The following is a 20,301-nucleotide window of genomic DNA, read 5'->3' as shown; positions in this document are numbered from 1 at the left end:
TAGAGTCAGAAAGAATCGAGTGTCCAGAGAAGCCTGGTGACGAGATTGCGATTTGATGAGACAGTCGTCCAGGTAGGGAAAGATTTGAACGCCCTTCAAACGTAGATATGCCACCACCGGAGCCAGGACTTTCGTGAAGACGCGAGGGGCGGAACGAAGTCCGAAAGGCAGACCCTTGAATTGAAAGTCTCTGCGCCCCACCCGAAAGTGTAAGTACTTCTGGTGTCTTAGAAGTATCGGCACGTGGAAATAAGCGTCCTGGATATCGATGGTTGTCATGAAATCGTCCTTCGAGAGAAGACGGAGAATTTCCACAAGCGTGAGCATGCGGAAGGATTGGCACTTCAGGTACTTGTTTAAAGCTCGTGATTCGCCAGACTTCTTGAGGACGAGGAAAAAACAGGAATAGAATCCCATCCCTTTCTGAGACTTGGGAACCACTGCAATGGCACCTTTCTGAATCATGAGTCGAATCTGCTGGAAAAGCTACTTGAGCTGTGCCGGAGGCGGACCAGATGGAGGAGTGGTTGGAAGGAATTTGACAAACTCCAAAGCATGACCCTTTGATACAATGTCCAGCACCCAATGGTCTGAGGTGATTGAAGACCAATTGGAAGAGAAGAGGGAGATTCGACTTCCAACTTTGAGCGGGGAAGGCAAGTCATGATTTTCCTCTGTAGGATTTTGACGACTGCTGTCGATGGAACTGCTGCGACTGTTAGGAATACCTCTGATTTCCTTGGTCGTAGGAGCGGTACTGGTTGGATCCGCCGCGAAAAGAGGAGGTACTGCGTCCGCGTGCACCACGAAAAGGTTGTTTGCAAAACTGCAAAGTGCCCAGGGCACGAGCCGTCTGTGTCCTTTTTTATGGTCTGAAGTGCATCATCCACATGCTGGCCAAAGAGTCATTCGCTGTCATAGGGCATGTCTAGGATCTGCGCCTGAACCTCCTGGCGAAAAGAGGTGGAACGAAGCCAGCCCTGACGACCCAAAACAGCTGCCCCCGCAAGCTGACGAAAACCAGTGCATGCAATGTCCACAGAGCGGTAGATGATTTCAGATGACGCTCTCTCCCCCTCCTGAAGAATCTTGAGAGCCTCTGCTCTGGAGGGCTCAGGAATGAGGTCGATAAAAGAAGACATATCCGACCACATTTGGCGGTCACAGCGCCCGAGAATGGCCAGAGAATTTTCAGCCCTCACGGTGGTAGAAGCCATAGTGGAGAATTTTCGTCCAATGGCATCAGGACTGCGTCCCTCGCGTTCAGGAGGAGCGGTAATAGGAGAAGATGGATTCCTGGAAATACGTTGTGCGGCCTGGGTAATCACGGAATGCGGTTTAGGTTGCGCTACCAGGCAGGCTGGAGAACCCTGGGGCGCCCTATATTTCTTTTCCAAACGAGGAGGAAGCGCCGGGATAGAATTCGGCGTCCGCATCAGTTTGACGCCCTAATTCCAGATGAAGTCAATTATAGGCACTGCCCGGACCTGTTTAAATGGTTGACTCTTGAAGTCAAAGAAAACAGTCCTCATCTTTCAGAACCATAGGGAGCTTGAAGTGCAGTGCCGCTCGTTCCATAAGTTGGTGAAAACCCGCTATATACACAGGAGGGGAATCCCCTGGACCCGAAGGTGGCGGCGATGGCGTCTGGATTTGATAATCGTCCCAATCAGCCATGTTCCCATCATCAACTTCGCAGTCTTCCCGATCTGGGCGAACGTCATCATCCTCGTTAACAGTTGCATGAACCTGAATAGAGGTTGTAGGTGGTGCAGATGACGCAGACGGCTCTGGCATTGCAGGACAGGGAGGAGCCGCTGTAGTTGCAGGCACTGTAGGATGAGGAGACCCCTGGTGAGAAGGTGGAAATCGCCCATTATAATCCTCCAGCATATATTGGAGATAAGAAATGATGGAGAGCGGTATTTGCGCTGTGGGAACTTGAGCAGAAGGTTCCTCCTAATGGTAGTAAGGATCTTCCTGATCGTCCGCCTAGTCCTGACATTTAATAACCAGTTCCGAAGGGCTTCGAGCTGCCCGGAATCTATTATCTTCCTCCTCGTCAGAACCAGAGTCATGCTCCGAACCAGTGGCAAAAAGGTGTGATGGAGGCTGAGAGTGACGTGGAATGGGAAGCTGATCCAAAGGTGCATGCCGACAGGGGTGCAGAGGGGTCAACAGCAGGAGCCCAGGAACTTGATGATGAAAATGGCACCAGAGGCATTGATGCGAAAGAAGAAGTCGACGACGATAACACAGTCGACGGGACAACCACTGTCGGCGAAGCCACCGATGAAGTCGCCGTCGACGGAACCGCCGCCGCCAACGGAGCAACCGCCGACAAAGAGGCTCTCTTCACAGAAGGTGGCAACGAAGATTTTGATGTCGACGAGACTCCCTTCTTCGACGTCAACGAGGAGATTGGAATCGTCGACGAGACAGACTTGAAACTTACACACACCATCGTCGACACCGACGTAGTCGACGCAGCCGCTGTCGACGACCCGCTGGCACAAGTCATCGTCAGAGGCAGAGACGGCAGATTTAGTCTTCGGAACGACCGTCGACGGTCCAGTTGATGATTTTGCACGTTTTTTAAGGGAAACATGCTTAGAAGGAGCCGTGGATGCCCGAGAGTCAGATCTCGAGGGCATAGGCATAGCAGGAAGAGGAGAAGACACAGCAGGAGCCTTCTGGAGTTCAAGTTTCTTCTTCTTCAGGAATGGAGATTGCATATCGTGCACACTGCTACGTTTAGAAGTGGCTCTAGACCCAACTGACGCTAGGCTTTCTGCATCAGAAAGGAGGTGAATCCTTCTCCTTCAACCTCTGCAACCAAAGGAGGAGACGCCCCTCCCGGTCCTTAAGGTCTTGGTGGAAAAAGTCCTGCAAATTTTACATTTGCCTACCCCATGCTCTGGATAGAGGCAATAAATACACTTCTTGTGAGGGTCCTCTGAGAAGAGCCGCAACTTTCCACAAGAAGCACAAGGACGAAACAAAGGCTTCTTACTTGAAGACATCTAAAAAAACTGAAGAAGTCCACAAGGAAGTTGAAAACTGAGCAGAGCTCAGGGAGACTCCCATCACACGACTTGCGGTAGAAAATCTGAGGGCCTGAGCCTCTGAGGAGAAGGTTCTAGAGGGGTGCTGGCGCCTGATTGGCTGTAGTTTGGACTAACATAAGGATTTGGATATGTTATGAAAGTGCTTTTTTCTTCTAACATTCCTATGTGTTACTGCTAACCTTGGTACTTAAGTATTTATGGTTTTAGAATGTATGGAATTATGTTTCTATATACATATATTGTTGTTTTTTATTTCTAATTTATTTACCGTGGGGCTCCCACTTCGACGACAGGGAATATATTTAAGCATGTGAATCTATGAAAGACACCTAATACTGGAGAATCCCGCCACTGCATGGGGTTAGTCTGTGTGAGATCTTGGGGTGCCTTCAGTGTGTTTCGTGTGTTCCGCCACCAGTGCTTTACAGAGGTCCAATAACCAGATGCGTGTGTTAGGTACTGCGCTTGATTTCAAAGACATGGCAATTCTTCGTTTTGCTAATACCAAAGTAAAGTCTAAGAATTTATGAAGGTTTTTTCGCCCTGCAGTGCGCTTGGTGACACTCCGTAGAAAATGTTGGGCTTGCGCTGGAATTATGGTGTCAGTCACTTCCCCCAGCGTCACTGCAATCTCGCTCCAGTAGGCCTCGAGGCAGGGGCATGACCAGACCATGTGAAGGAACTTTGCACCCGCACCTGAGCAACGAGGGCATATGTCAGCCGATGTAGGATACATCCGGGCCAGACTGTGCAGCGTTAAGTATGTGCGTTAAGTATGTGTGATGCAAACAATTAAGCTGCGTATATTTCAGTCTGGCGTTAGTGGATATACTTTTGGGATACCCTATGCACTGCACCCACTGCTCATTACTCACGGTGGTTGATCGCTCAGAATCGTAGTACTTTCAGAGCTTTGCCAATAGGAGGTTTGGACCAGGTCTCACTGAGTTATATATGGATGTCACCGCCTGTCTGCCCTTTCCATGTGTCAGCAAAGTCTGAAGAACCTGTGAGGTTTCCGGTTCGGAGTCGACGTTCGCCCGTTTTGGTGTAATTACCTGCCCAGTAATGTACAAAGCATAAAAGTACCTTGTGGGATACCGAAGTTATCTACCAGCCCTTCCAGGCTCCACAGCTGTGAGTCTACATTAAGTCGCCCCAGGTGCCCAATCCTACCTCTGCCCAGGTCTATAATTCCGGGCAGTCATGAAAAGTGAATGCCCCAGGCAAAATCTCAAGCGGTAGTATAGGTGCATATGACGACACCTGGTTTTTAGGAGTCACGTACGCAGGCCTGGCTGCCATCATTAGAAGCTTGCCTTGTTTTTTGCAATAGAGTAGTGGTGCCGGATAGTCATTCTATTATAGCTGGGCGTCTTATAGGCATTGCCCAGCTAGACATCTGTCACCTGGGCACTCGCCAGCTATCTCATTGGACACTGGAGCTGTGCATCAGCGTAGTAGTGCTCATAATTGGGTGCCCCCTTATCCCAGTCTATAAGTGGCAGATCCATTTTATGGAGTGCCACTCAAGACTTATTGTATTTGCAAAGTTTTATATAGCCCTGGCTAGACCCGGAGGTATCAGAGCGCTTTTCTTGAGGATCAGCGAGTTACAGGTTACATAATTACATCAATTACAGGAGCAAAGTATAGACATAGGAGAAAAAGCATGAGATTACACAATAATAGCATAACAAGACATACGTCTTGTGGGGAATAAAAGGTAGAGGGGGAATGGTAAACAGGGTAAAGGAGAGCAGATAGAGTCAGGCGAAGGGGAAAAATACTACAGGGGGAACAAAGCTGTCAAAGTGGGAGACAGACAAAACCAACCCGAGTACCAGTGAAAGAATACGAAGCAAGGGGTGTGGGGACCAACGGATAGGGTGGGGTTGCAGACTAGAAGAAAAGGTCAATCAGGCGAAGAAGGTGCAGTCCAGCGGAAAAGAGGATAGGTGGAAACCGCCAAGAGGGAGGACCTACAGAAGCTGATAGCACTATCCCCAAATGGCGGGATATACAAAATAAAACAAAAAACAATTAGGGTAGCAGACTCTAAGGTTCCACGAAGGGCAGGAAAAGGGGAGACAGTAAAGGAGTCACAGAGGGAAGAGGCGGGAGAGGGAAAAGAAACAACGGGGAGACGAGGAAAAGCATGTTCGATGTCCAGCTGGGTAGGTGAAGGCTGAGGGAGTGAACCAGAGCCAAACTCCTCTATAGCTGAATAGGACAGCTCCACCAAGCATCGGCCAAGGAGATTTGGATCTACCCCATAAAAGCGCGACCAGTAGCACCTCCAGCTCTTTAAATATACTATGAGGCAGCCTGTGCTGGAGGGCAGTAAAGAAGCAGAGAAATCTTTGGAGAAGCAGCATTTTGGTAATGGCTATGCTTCCCACAGGGGACAGGTGAAAACCGCGCCAGAACGACAACGTTGCACACGCTCTGGATACCGCTTTACCCAGGTTCCCATCTATGTCGTCTGCTTAGAGTGGTAGATTTGCATGCCCAGATACATGATTAGGAGTTGGAGTAAGTCATGCCTCCTATCCGGTGGGATCACTTTCATGGAAAAAAACCACTGACATAGGCCAGTTAACCCGAAGGCCAGAGAGCTGTGCGTGGGCATTCAGGAGCGCCATCAGATCTTTCAGTACAACACCCTCCCCTGAAGGTAAACCAATGCATGATCTGCATATAGCGATATTATATGCCATTGCCTAGCTGCATGGATACCCCTGTCCAACACCCGATGTCACAGCTTGCATGCTAAGGGCTCCATTGCAAATGAAAATAGGATAGGCGACAGGGGGCAGCCCTGCCTTGTGCCTCACTCAATGACAAACTGTGGGGATATGTTGCATCCTGTTTTTACTCGTGCCTGCGGATTAGTATATAGTTTACGCACTGAGCGCAGGTATTTGGGCCCAATGCCAAATTTGCCCGCACTTCCAGCAGAAACTGCCACCCTAGGGTGTAAAATGCTTTTTCAATGTCCAAGGCTACCAACTAGGGTGTGTCAGTATCCGCCCGGGCCAAGTCCAGTTGCCTGAACAGCGGATGCAGGTTCAGTCCGGTGCTCCTCCCCGGGATGTAACCGTTTTGATCCTCATGTATCAAAAGGGATGCAGTTTCTATTAGCCAGCATTTAATAGAGATAGGGGTCGGTATGCTGCCACCAGCAGCGGACCCCTACCCGGTTTAAACAGTACTACTAACAGTGCTTCTCTCAAGGACGCCGGAAGCTCCCCGGTCATAAGCATCCTTATAAACGTTCATTAATTGTGGCACAAGTTTTTCATAGTATGTAGAGTAGGAGTCCGATGGCCAGCCATCAGTACCCGGGAACAAAACCGATGCTAACAGCTTAATCGCGTCAGCTAGGTCGTCCTCTGTAATAGATTCGTGTTGGGATTTTGTAACTTGTGGGAGCTGCATCGGGGCCAGGAAGTGCTGTATGCAGTGCAGGTTATTGGCCACTGGGGCCCTGTACAAATTTGTGTAGTATTTATAGAATGAGTCATTAATTGCCGCCTGTGTGTTCACTAGCTCATCTTCGCTATTATATAGTGCTGTGATTGGAGGTTGGGAGGCATCAGTTTTTAGGATAGTGATGTGTGATAAGGGGAGAGATCCCTTGAAGGACAAATACCCTCACTCACCATAGCTGACATGCTTCATCATATGGGTTTTTCCTCCTACGACTCCCTCAATGTGAGGAAGGAGCTCAGGGATGTTTTTATGTAGAAGATGCAACACTCACGGGGATCCTAAAACCCCGTGGTGGATCAGGTAAAATGAAACACGCAGCACAATAATAAATCAAAAAAGTGAATTTAAAACTACCTAGTGGAAGCAAAACAGACAATCATTATTCACTTGATCGCACTGGTAGGATTAAAAAGCAGTGCAAAACAGCAGTATGGAATTAAACTGCTGGGTTTTAACACAAGGTCGACATGTTTCAGTCCCAGTGATCTAAATAAGTATCTGGACTTTCATCAGGACCAGAAAAGGAACTACAAAGCTGCTGTTCAAAGTGAAAATATATAAGAGAAAAAGATACTGGACTAGTGAACCAGTGTTTTCTTCGGTATTACTGGACATGCCCACATTTTTGGATATTCATCATCACCTCTACCTGGCAACAGCTCACGGAATGGGGCCCGCTCTGTCCGTCGGTACCCTGTTGCGATACAGGAGCTGCGACAGGAGGTCTAGTATCTTTTGCTCTTATATATTTTCACTTTGAGCAGCAGGTTTGTAGTTCCTTTTCTGGTCCTACCCATGGGACAGAATAGGGGACACTGGGTATTGGGCTGGGTTTCCCATAGGTTTAAATTGGAGAGGTGAAGTTTAGTATGTATGAACTCACAGTGTCATAACACGTCTTTCTATGAAAGTGGTTTTGTCACTGTGTGTTCCGAAACCACTCAAAGTGGCTGAGTTTTGTGCTTTAGCATTTCTGCAAGTCTCTGCTGAAAGTGGATTGACTGTCTGGATCCGAGAGGAGCTGGGGGAGGTCTTGACCCAGGGAGGGGTTGAGATGGCACTATGCTGACCTGCATCTGGAGAGTAGGCAGAGCAGCCCCAGGAGGTGAAGAGGCCTGGGTTGCCGCTATAAAAACAATTGATCCGTCTCTTACTGAGTGAATAAGGATCCAGACCCCCAGTATCAAAGGGAGAAAGGGGACAATGGGAGGGAGACAACTGGACCTGATTTAGGCATGGGTCAGAGAGCCCTGAACACAACAAACTTCAAATACATTTAGGGGTATAACTTTGAGAGCTGAGAACCCTGAACGTTGGAATAGAAATGGATTGAGACTGAAAAGGCTTGGACCCATTTCGTGGTCAAGAGGAACCTCTACAAAGGAAGGAACAACTGAAGAGACTGCTGGGAAGGACCGACCCTTGCTTCGTGATCTGGGCCTGGTCTGCAGTTTGCTGTTTTAACTAAGGAAGAGGCTGTTGGGACTGTGCTTTGTGCGCTGGGTCCCCCTGCTTGAAGAAGACTGTGCTTTGTACTGTCTCTTGTTACCCCAAGGGCCCGAGGTGAGCTGGCTCCCTGTTTGGGAACACAGGAAGATAAACGTTTCTGGAGAAGTTTCAAGCGACGCGCTGGTTGCGTGCCGTGGTGCACCGCAGGCACTGGTGAAGGGCGCCTAGTCAGCGTGGAGGCTAAGGGAGTCTCGGACATGCAGGGTGCGTGTCGGGCTGCACCGGAGTCACTGGTGAAGAGCACCTGGTCATCGAGTGTAAGCGGAGGAGAAGTGAGGCTCGGACATGGTGAGCGTGTCTGCGTGTCGTGGTGCACAGGAGGCGTTGGAGAGCAGCGCCTGGTCAACATGTGCATCGGAAGTGGAGCGAGTCTTGGACGTGCAGGGTGCGTGTCGGGGTGCACCGGAGGCACTGGTGAAGAGCGCCTGGTCATCGAGTGTACCGGAGGAGAAGTGAGGCTCGGACACGGTGAGCATGTCTGGGTGTGGCCGAAGGCGTTGGTGAAGAGTGCCTGGATATGGGGACACCGGAGTTGGAGTAAGTCTCAGTGAAGCAATGTTCGTGCTACCTGGGACTGTGGAGGTGATCAACAGATCATCGTGTGCACCGGAAGAAAGTGAGTCTCTGCAGCGCGGTATGCGTGTCTTGGTGCCAACTGAGATCGCAGAAAGGATTGCCTGGTGAACGTGCACTCGAAGTCGACGTGAAGTCCCATCAGCGTTGTGTGTGTGGCTTCGTACCAGAAGAGACCCGGAGGGTGCTGTGGTGAACGTGCACCCGGAGTATCGTAATCTCAGAGGCATGGGGTACGTGTGCCCTGCGGCCGCCTGAAACCTTACTAACAGTCGTGGCCCAGACCAGCAGCCCAGGAGGAGTGGAGCTGCTAGGCCGAGCGTCTGAGGCCCATTGAGAAAGTTCTGCATGGAAGGCCCAGTTCGCTGAAGGAGGAGAGTGGGGTCGCGCTCCCCGGTAACGTGGATCACTACCTGGTTAGGGTGCAGGCTCGGAGGGACACTCTCTCGGCCTCGCATTCCTTCTGGCGACGTGAGCCTTTGCCCGTACTGACCAAAGGAGTGGCCGTACTGGGTACAGAGTGAGAAGCTGTACTGTCCAGGGCAACTGTTATTGAAGAGGGCGATTGTCGTAATACACATTGCCAATATTGCTGCTAACGAACTGCCGGACTGTCTTATAACGCCTGACATTATTTCTGCACAATGAAGTATACCATTGTAGCGCTACATATTGCATTGTTTCTACATTGCAAAGAACAGTAATGTAGCGGCCCGCATTGCATTATTCCTTCATTGCAAAGTACATGATTGTAGCTAAGCATTGCATTATTTCTTAATTGCAAAGTACAAGATTGTAGCGGTGCGCATTGCATTATTTCTTCGTTGCAAAGTAAGTGATTGGGGTGGGAGGCATTGCCTAATTCCTTCATTGCGCAGTACATGATTGTTGCGGCGCGCATTGCATTATTTCTCCTATTGCAAGGTACCAGGGTGTATTGTTAAGCATTGTATTATTTCTCCTTTGCCAAGCACATGATTGTATCATTACGCAGAGCACTATGGTTTGCCCATTGCAACTTGTGTGATCCAACGACAGCAACTCCACCACCCTGCTCGACAACCTCTGACTCAAACAGCTCGTCACAACTCCAACCCACTCCGCCAGACACGCGCTCGACTACATCTAAGGCAGCAACCACGTCACCTTCAACCACACCACCGAACTTCACTGGACCAACCACTGCTGCATCTACTTCACCTTCGAGAAGCCCACCGCACACCACCACACACAACGGATCCCCCGCTGCAGCTGGAGCAAAGTCACCTAAGAACAGCTAAACACCACCCTCGCCTGAACCCCACCAAATGACACCACCGACATACACCACCGCCCGCTGCCTCAGGCAATGGATCGACGACTGTGCCAACACTCTTGCCCCGATCAAGAAACCCTCTAACAGATGCACCGACAGAAAGGCCACATGGTTCACCGCCGACCTCCAGGCATCCAAGCAGGCCTGCCGAAGGCTCGAGGAAAGGTGGCACCACAAACAGACACCGAACAGCAATGCCGCCTACAAGAGCGCCATCTGCAGACACCAACTCATCTGAACCGCCAAAAGGACCTCATTCAAAGAACGCACACAACAGCAAAGAGCTCTTCAACATCCTGAAGGAACTCTCCAACCCCAACTCCAACTCCAAAAACATGCTGCCATCGCTAGACCTCTGCGACTCCTTAGCCACCTTCTTCCACTGCAAGATCGCAGACATCCACGACAACTTCAACAACCAGGCCCCCCGACAGACACCGCCACCCAGCCACACCGACCCCCTGCTTTCCTGGACCGACGTCAACGATGACGACACCATCCAAATCATGGACACCATCCACTCCGGCTCACCATCAGACCCCTGCCCGCACCACATCTTCAACAAAACAAGCTATACCATCACACCCCATCTCAGAAGGATCATGAACAACTCCGAGACCGCAACCTTCCCGGAGACCTGAAAGCATGCAGAGATCAATGCCTTACTCAAGAAACCCAAGGCGGAACCCAAAGAACTTCTGGCCCATCGCACTACTCCCGTTCCCGGCGAAAGTACTAGAGAAGATTGTCAACAGGCAACTGACCTCGTTCCTCGAAGAGAACATCCTGGACCCGTCCCAATCCTGATTCTGCAGCAACCACAGCACTGAAACAGCCCTCATTGCTGCCACCGACGACATCAGGGCCCTGCTGGACAAGAGAGAAACCACGGCCCTCATCCTCCTGGACCTTTCGGCTGCCTTCGACACAGTCTGCCACCACACCCTACGCACACGTCTCCACAATGCAGGAATCCACGACAAAGCCCTGGACTGGACCACCTCCTTCCTCACCGGCAGAACCCAGAGTGTCCGCCTCCCTCCATCCCGATCTAAAGAAACCAAGATCTGCGGCGTAACCCAAGGATCGTCCCTCAGTTTGGCACTCTTCAACATCTACATGGCACCGCTCGCCAACATCGTCCGATCGCACGACCTCATCATCTCATACGCCGACACCCAGCTAATACTCTCCCTCACCAAGGCCCCCAACCGCTGCCAAAACCAACCAACAAAAAGGAATGAAGGCCATCGTTGAATGGATGAAGAACAGCCGCCTGAAACTGAACTCGTACAAGACGAAGGTCCTCATCATCGGATCCACCCCCTCCACCCTGGGACACCTCCAGGTGGCCGGCCGCGCTGGGAGATGCACCCACGCCCGCTGACTATGCACGCAACCTCAGGGTCATCCTGGACTCATCGCTGTCATTGACCCAGCAAGTCAACGCCGTCTCCTCCTCCTGCTTCAACACCCTCCGCATGCTACGCAAGATCTACAGTTGGATCCCCACCGGAACCAGAAGGACCATCACCCAGGCCCTCGTCAGCAGCAGGCTGTACTAAGGCAACGCCCTCTAAGCGGGAACCTCAGCCAAACTCCTGAAACAACTACAACGCATACAGAACGCCTCTGCATGCCTCATCCTCGACATCCCCCGCCACAACCACACCACAGCCCACCAGAAAGACCTGCACTGGCTCCCCATCAACAAGAGGATCACCTTCAAGCTCCTCACCCACGCTCACAAAGCACTCCACAACACCGGACCAGCGTACCTCAATGAACGACTCACCTTTACACCCCGAACCGCCAGCTTTGGTCCGCTGACCTCAACACCGCCCCCCCCGCATCTTACTAGTGACCGCCGGCGGCAGATCATTCTCCCACCTCGCTGCCAAGATTTGGCACATCCTCCCCAACCGCCTACGACAGACCCGGGACCTGCTGATCTTCAGGTGACTTCAAGACCTGGCTGTTCGAGCAGTAGCAGTACCCCAGAACTGACATTACCCTTTTATATATGCTGGCTTTTGTATCGTGTGGTCTGATTGTACATCTTTTTATATAAAGTTTATACTCGTTTTATCAAACTTGTGTGGAGTCCATATGGGGTGTCACCAGTGGGTTGCTGTGAGTGTGGTTGCACATACTGTGCACTTGTGCCTTGGAGAGACATCTATCAAGACAGTTTAATAGAGGTAGTTGAACAGAAAAAAGTCCCAAAGCGGAAGCAGACAAGTCCTAGAGCTGATCTCCAGAGTCCACAAAGTACATACACATATAAGTATGTAGTAAAGTATATACAAGAGGTCTCGAATGCTCAACCTAAAAATGATATAGCATCCGTTTTCTTACGTTAAACCCTGAGGTTCGTAGCTTGGAATTCAGCTGCAACAAGCGCAGCAAAGGAGGTTGGGTTCTGTGCAAGACCTCTTCTTCGTCAAAGAAATGACGTAAACTTCTTTAGGCTTCACAAAAACTGAAAAGAAAAAGGACTACATAATTAGAGGTGCCAATCAGACACAAATTACACATTACAGACCAATTAGTTCATAGTACACAGTGAAAATCATGAGAAAAGGGATTACTTTGAATAGGTTCCCTAAATTTAGTGCTGGGAAATAAATGGTATAGAGTTACTATATAGTAACATTCCACAAAAAGAAACACTGGAGGCAACTGAAGGGTTCATAGATGAATTTGAACTCCCTTGCTCTAAATCTTTAATTGAATGTTTAAATATAGCATTAACTGAAAATGTTTTTGAGTTTGGTCAGAATTTATTCCGCCAGATTAAAGGTGTAAGTATAGGGGCCTCAGTAGCACCATCTATAGCAAATATCTATATGGGCCTTTTTGTGATTAAATATATCTATAATGAAGTTGCCCCATTTTTTTAATCGGTTTCCCATTGGTTCAGATATATAGATGACATTTTCTTTATCTGGACCAATGGGGAAGACAATCTACAAGAATTCCTACAGTGGCTCAATTTAGCAGACACAAATCTTGGATTTACTGCACATACCAGTACACAAGAGGTCGGATTCTCAGACATTTTAATCTGACACAATTTAGGTATTTTAGAAGTAGATTTATTTGTTAAGCCTACTGCAAGGAATACTCTCCTGCATTTTAAGATTGATCATCCGCACACTAAGAAACAAAGTATTCCCTTTTCGCAATTACTAAGAGTGCGGTGTAATTGTACAACAAATATATCAGATTTTGACTCGCAAGCTGCAGTGATGAAAGCCAAGTTTCTAGCAAGAGGGTATGGTATCTCCACCGGCTGGTGAGGGAATCATACAAGCGAGCAAGATTTTATGATAGGGATCATCTCCTCAAATTAACTACAGGTACAAAATCTAACCAGCTTATATGTGTCACAAAACATTCTACTTTAAATGCCAGTCAAAAAAATTATCAATTCCAATTGGCATATTTTAAACAGTGATCTAGAACAAAAGAATACAATAGCTAAACCACTATTTGCGCATCGTCAAAATAAAAATATTAAAGACATAATTGTTCATTCATGGTTTGATTCTCATACTTAGGCAACCTTTTATTCAAAACACCATTAATGGTAGTGCAACTGTTAAAGGAATGGAGAAACCTTGATTCTTAATGGGTTCACCATTCAGGTACAACCATCATGGACTTGTAAAACTCAAAATGTAATTAATTTAATCCTTTGCCCATGCCAATTGGGTAATGTCGGAGCGACATCTAGAGCAATCTAAACAAGAATTACAGAACATCGTTCTGCTATTAGGACAGCAAAGCTAACTGCAACCTTAGTCAAACATTATTTCATTTGAACCAAAAACCAGAAGACATGCAATGGCGAATTTTGGAAAAAATTAAAATGTCCGATGATAAAGGCGAATTGGTAATTTGCAAAAAAAAAAAAAAAGGTTTATTGGATCTTCTCTTTTAATACCTTTAAATATGGATAAAATAATGATCTGCCGTGGGAAAATGCAATTATATGAAAATATTTGATCTTCTTAAATAGATAGTTTGATTTAACAACATGAAAGTAGTCATACTACGAATTAACGATCTATTATAATTTAACAAAATTCAGCATAAGATCTACTTATATTTGAATGTTATCCTCATGCAAGTAAAAGTTCTGAGTCATTCAACTACAGATTAAATAGAACTTCAGACAAAGTATAGAGGATTCAATTGAAAAGGTTAGGGGAAAGAAAACTGTTAAAAACAATTACCAACACTATTAGATTATCATAATTCTGGTAGGAATAATTGACAGTATTTAGCTCAAATATATGCCTATTTCAAAATATTCTAAAATGTTGTGAGAAAAATAACTAATAAAGTAAAAGTAGCTTAATCAATTGCGCATTCTAGCATATTTCGAACCGTTCGTCTGTGTTGTAAAGAACCAATCAAATAGCTGAGTCAAGAGTTTTCAGGAAGTAAAAACATGTACTATCGAGATAGAATTAGTGCGCATTCTAGCATATTTCTATCTGTTCGTCTGCACCGTAAAAGCACCAATCAATAAGAACCGTCTTGGCGTTGCACACACGTCATGACGGCCCGTAAGTATCACCTGGCCAGGAATTGAAAGGACACTCTGGAATTTAAATCATAGAGAAGTGCATGAGTTTGATGAAAGAAGCGGTATCGACCAGACGCTCAAGAACATTTTAAACAGCAATCCGCCAATGTTGGTCTATCATTAAATAGGTAAGTCAAACCTAGAGGTAGAAGGTAATTAGATAGTGTTATGTAAATACAAAACAAAAGATAGATATTTGTGAGCTTTGTCGTCTCCCTTTATCCTTCTATATAGGAACCGAATTTAAAATAATGAATGTTCGCCATCAATGTGGACAGCTAGCTCTTAACGCAATTTTATATTTGAATTAGGTAAGCACCTTCTTTGCTGCATCTTTTTATTTTTTTATTAAATCATCACCAATTATTAGAATACAAGAGGATTTCATAACGATAAATTATAACCGATTTATTGTTATTATTATAGGGGAGAAACATAAAAACCAAATTTTATGATCACATCAATAAGAAAAAAAAAAAAGGGAAAAAGAAAAACTAAAAAGAAGCCAGTTAATTTCAAACAAACACATACCATGCCAATGCCTCTTTTATACATCCTTGTTACCCTCCTTCCATCTTTTAAGAGGGACACATATTTTCACCTATTCTTCTTGCTTTTCTAGCTTTTAGGTAGCTAATAGTCTTCCCAGCCATTGTTGGAATCCAGGAGCCAGACGATCTAGCCAAGCTGATGCAATGCAAATTCTCACCACTGCCATTGCTATAAAGAGAAAGGGACGATGATCCTCTGGGACATCATTGCTGCTTATTCCCAAAAGTATATGTTGGGGTGACCTGTTCTTATTTTTAATGCATTGTTCATACATTTTCCAATTTCGCCTAACCATGTGGCTAAAATAAGACATGTCGCAAACATGTGTTAAATCAGCTTCCGTACTGCTACACCGAGGGCAAGTAATCCCATCCTGACACCCCCATTGGGCAATTCTAGCCGGAGTATGATCTTGCGAGAACAGTGTTTTGTAGTGTTGAGCCTGCAACCCTGCTGACCGATACACCATCCTCTCCACTTCAAGGGACTCTAAGAATATATTTTGTGCTATACCCAGCTTCTGTTCCCATTTAGACCCATGTTTCACTAGGTCATCCTGGATAAGCACGATCAGCTTAGAGTATATCTGACTATTTATACACCCTTCTTCAGAGCGAACCACATCCACAATATCACGGTTAGCCCCTTCGGTGCTCAGGACGGAGCGGTTCCGTCATGAGCGCCGGTTGGGCTGTGCTTATGACGGAACCGCCCCGTCACAGCCCCGCCTGCTCAATAGAACCTTCAGCACAGCGTGAAAAATTGCATCGCGCTGAAGGGGTTAAAGCACATTATACCCCCTTTCTTTTGGGTTAGGTAGCTCCTGACTTGCAAATACTTGAAAAGGTCTCTGGTCTGTATCAGAAATGTGTTTGGAATATCCCTAAATGTTAATATGCCCGATATGTCTACAAGATCTATTGAGCGGATTCCGGCTACCTCCCATCTTGCCATGATGTTATCTTGGAAGATCTTTGGCATAGTTGGGATTTTAAAAAGTTGTATATAAAAGTTAGGCTTTCCTGTTTTCAGTTTAATTTTTTTTCCCTTTCAGTGTTTTCCAGTGATTTAAATACCTAAAAAAACAGTGCTATTTAAAGGTAACTCATTTCCGCGCCATAAAAAAACAGAAGGTGTTTTACCTGTGTTTATGGAATGCTTCGCTTATGTAATTGCTCATTTTCTTCACTGATACATGGTATATAGACAATGTACCTCTCTGGTTTATGCTCTAATAATCAGTATATGTGTGCCAGTGCCATGAACAGGATCATGTGGTTTCGAAATATAGCAATAAAGACGTGGCATGTCATCCCCATATAAGAACTAGTAGTAACATTAATAATAGGCACTTCACAAAACCGTTTTTGCAAATTCGCATCGTACCAATGTACAAGAAATGATTTCTAAAATCTGTGCTTACTCCAAATGTGAGGTTATCTGGCCAGCGTGGGAGCAAGACATAGCTGGCCCAGGAAGCGGTGTCATGAGCCCCAAATCAGGGGGTGCAGGAGGAATGGGGCTACGAGTTATTACCTCCTTTTAATCAAAGGTGAGATGGGACCAGAGTAAGGACAAGGCACATGTTTTTTCAGAAATAATGTTTATGCTCTCAGATGTGCGATCCTATTGTACTTTTTTAAAACACAGATCAGTGATTGAGAAACACTATAAATCTAGGTATTTATGGTAGGAAATCGCAGCGAGAACCTGGTATTCAGGGGGCATCAAGGGAAAACACATTTTGTTTAAAATTTATTTTAGCTCAAAAAGTCTACTACAAAAACAATTTTACTGGAAAGTATTTTCTGTGCACAATTTAGTTCACAGGATTAACGAGCCGTTAATCCCACCACATGGCTGCCCTCCCACCACAATGGAGTCAGTTACTGTTCTCCCACATTTATTGTTTTAAGGGGATTCCTTTTTCTGTCCATGTTCCAGAAATCTATATTTTTCCTAAAACTCTACCCTTCGCTTACTTAGTAAACACAAGTTGTTAATATCTTTTCTGGTAGGCAGCACACCTGAGGTGACCGGGATTCCATTGTTTGTTAAAAAAGCAAACAATTTTTAGGTCTCGCCTGTCAATGCGCATGCGCATTGAGCTTGCGAGACTATGGGGGCTTAAACAGACTTTAACCAACTTGCGATTCCATGGCGATTCCTTGCAGTGCCCGTCAAATTGAAGCTCAATGCGCAAGCGCATTGACATTAAAAGCGCGTGCACATGAAAGCGACAAGGCTCCCTCCCACGGCAATCCCCAACCCCATCCGCCAGCACCTCCCCTCTCTCTCGCACATGAAAGCTACAAGGCTCCCTCCCACGGCAATACCCACCCCCAGCCGCCAGCACCTCCCCTCTCTCTCCCCGCACACAGACAGGCTCGCATTCCTCCACAGCCAGGCTGCCATTTCTCACCCCCCTCCCCAGCCACCAGCTCCTCCCCTCTCTCTCCCTGCAGTTTCACGGACGTGTCTCGTCTTAAACCCTTAAACATGCACAACTCACACACTGAAACACACTATTTTTAAAACAAAATTCGGCAGCCTTCGACATCTGTTCCCCAGCCCCCAGAACCTCCCCTCTCTCTCCCCGGACACAGCCAGGCTCGCAATTCTCCTCCCCCTACCCATCCGCCAGCACCTCCCCTCTCTCTCCCTGCAGTATCACGGCCGTGTCTCCAAGTTGCAGCCCCTTCCGTTCTGCTGATACTTAGTTTGTATCGAGTGCCGAGGCTGCATACTTAAGACCAGGGCTTCAAACTGAGCCTGCAAAGGGAAGCCGCATTGAAAGCCCCCTCAGCCACCCACACCATCAAGCCACACGAAACAGATAGAGGGCTGCCATTGTATTTTGATTTTGTTGGGCTCACCAGCATTTGAACGCTGGCTATTGGCATTGTAATTTATTGTTAATTATCTAAACTGATAAATTAAAGGCATTGTCATTTGCTCCTCCCCTCTCTCTCCCTGCAGTTTCACGGACGTGTCTCGTCTTAAACCCTTAAACATGCACAACTCACACACTGAAACACACTATTTTTAAAACAAAATTCGGCAGCCTTCGACATCTGTTCCCCAGCCCCCAGCACCTCCTCTCTCTCTCCCCGGACACAGCCAGGCTCGCAATTCTCCTCCCCCTCCCCATCCGCCAGCACCTCCCCTCTCTCTCCCTGCAGTATCACGGCCGTGTCTCCAAGTTGCAGCCCCTTCCTTTCTGCTGATACTTAGTTTGTATCGAGTGCCGAGGCTGCATACTTAAGACCAGGGTGGCTATTGGCATTGTAATTTATTGTTAATTATCTAAACTGATAAATTAAAGGCATTGTCATTTACAATGACAAAAGCTTAAACTCTTACCAATACAAGACCTATTGCCCCCATCCGACAGCACCTCCCCTCTCTCTCCCTGCAGTATCACGGCTTTCTCTCCTCTTAAACCCTTAAACCTTGTCTCGTCTTAAACCCTAACCTGCACAAATCAGTTTTGGGACACTGAAACAGACTATTTTGTAAACAAAATTCACCAGCCTTCGACATCTGTTCCCCAGCCCACAAACGCCAGCACCTCCCCTCTCTCTCCCCGGACACAGCCAGGCTCGCAATTCGACTCCCCCTCCCCAGACGCCAGCACCTCCCCTCTCTCTCCCTGCACAAAGCCAGGCTCGCACAACACAATAAACGAAAGACTTGAAACTGAAATCGTCGTAAAAAAAAAATAATTCAGACGAATTACAATCTAAATCGCCGTATACATTTTGCTGTTTACACACAAATCAATCACCATCTCTCTCACTCAACATCATATATTGAATACATTATTTACAATCTTAATCATACAGCCTCTGTCCCATTCTGCAGCATACATCAGCTCATACCATTTTGCCACACCTGTGTCTACATTTCGGTCTTTACACACAAATCATCCAGCATCTCTCTCATTCAACATTATACATTGGATACATTATTTTAATTACTATTCATCCAGCCTCTGTCCCATTCATCAGCATACATCAGCTCATACCACTTCGCCACACCAAAAACAGAAAAATTAGAGCAAGTTCGAGGCACAGGAGGGATGGCTAGCTTTACTTTCAAAATACTTATGTGTAAACGAAATAAAAGACACAGACTCACCCACATTCAGTAGGCCTACTATTCCCCCCCCCCTCCCTCTACAGCGTGCTACGTAAATTTACCACTTCGCCACACCAAAAACAGAAAAATGAGAGCAAGTTAGAGGCACAGGAGGGATGGCTAGCTTTACTTTCAAAATACTTATGTGTAAACGAAATAAAAGACACAGACTCACCCCCATTCAGCAGGCCTACTATTTCCCCCCCCTCCCTCTACAGCGTGCTACGCAAATTTTTGCGATTGTATCTATAGGCTTGCACCTAAAAAACATTTCCTATTTTGACATCATTTAATTACCCTCACAACTCTCACACCCTCACTCATACTCACACAGTCACCCTCACTCGCCCTTACACAACATCACACACCCTGACACCCCCTGACCCTCACATCCACTCACCCTCACACTGGCCAAGTCCACCCTCCAACTCCACCCTACAACACCACCCTACAACTCCACCCTACAACTACTACTCCACCCTCCAACTCCAAACGTAAATAGCATTAGGCAACATTTAATTCAATAACAAAACATTGGATTACACACTTGTAGGTATTCAAAAATGGAAACTTAATGCATCGCGAGGACAGTGCACCAGTTAATACATAAAAACGCAGAAAAGGATTGTTAAATATAACATTTTTTAAGAAAAAAAATTAATCTAAAGAGATAAGCGAAACATCTGAATACACAGCGAGTAATACACCAATTTAAAAAGGGGACAAAGACATCTAAAGGCCACAAATTCACAACATAAAGCAGTTACTAAAGTAAGGGGAAATAAATAAACCATTAAACAATGGTGGAAAGAATCCACAAAACAAAGAAAGTGCGTAATCACAAGAGCACGAGACCTCACATCCTAATTGCAATTCTTCCATAAGTACAAAAAAGTATTCCACTCAAACTACACAACAAAAAAATTCCAATTTTTAAAGGTGGCTTCATACTTATACTTTGCCACAATTAATGCGCATCTGTAGGCGGAAATATAAAAGGAGGTAAACTTTGTCTCTAATGAGCAAACACAGACAAAATCAATGCGCATCTA

General features: G+C 46.6%; 1 protein-coding gene across 2 annotated transcripts in view; it reads right to left on the bottom strand.

The window, feature by feature from the left end:
- Positions 1-20,301, bottom strand: part of LOC144824029 (zinc finger MYM-type protein 1-like) — a 93,147-nt gene that overhangs the window by 6,678 nt on the left and 66,168 nt on the right. For both annotated transcript variants that reach the window (XM_078683064.1, XM_078683065.1), the window contains one exon: positions 12,319-12,442. The gene's annotated coding sequence lies outside the window, so the exon portion shown is untranslated. The remainder of the gene's footprint in view (positions 1-12,318; positions 12,443-20,301) is intronic.

Source organism: Lissotriton helveticus, chromosome 3_1, assembly GCF_964261635.1.
Source record: "Lissotriton helveticus chromosome 3_1, aLisHel1.1, whole genome shotgun sequence".
Taxonomy (NCBI): Eukaryota; Metazoa; Chordata; class Amphibia; order Caudata; family Salamandridae; genus Lissotriton; species Lissotriton helveticus.
This window is presented reverse-complemented; position numbering and strand designations above follow the sequence as displayed.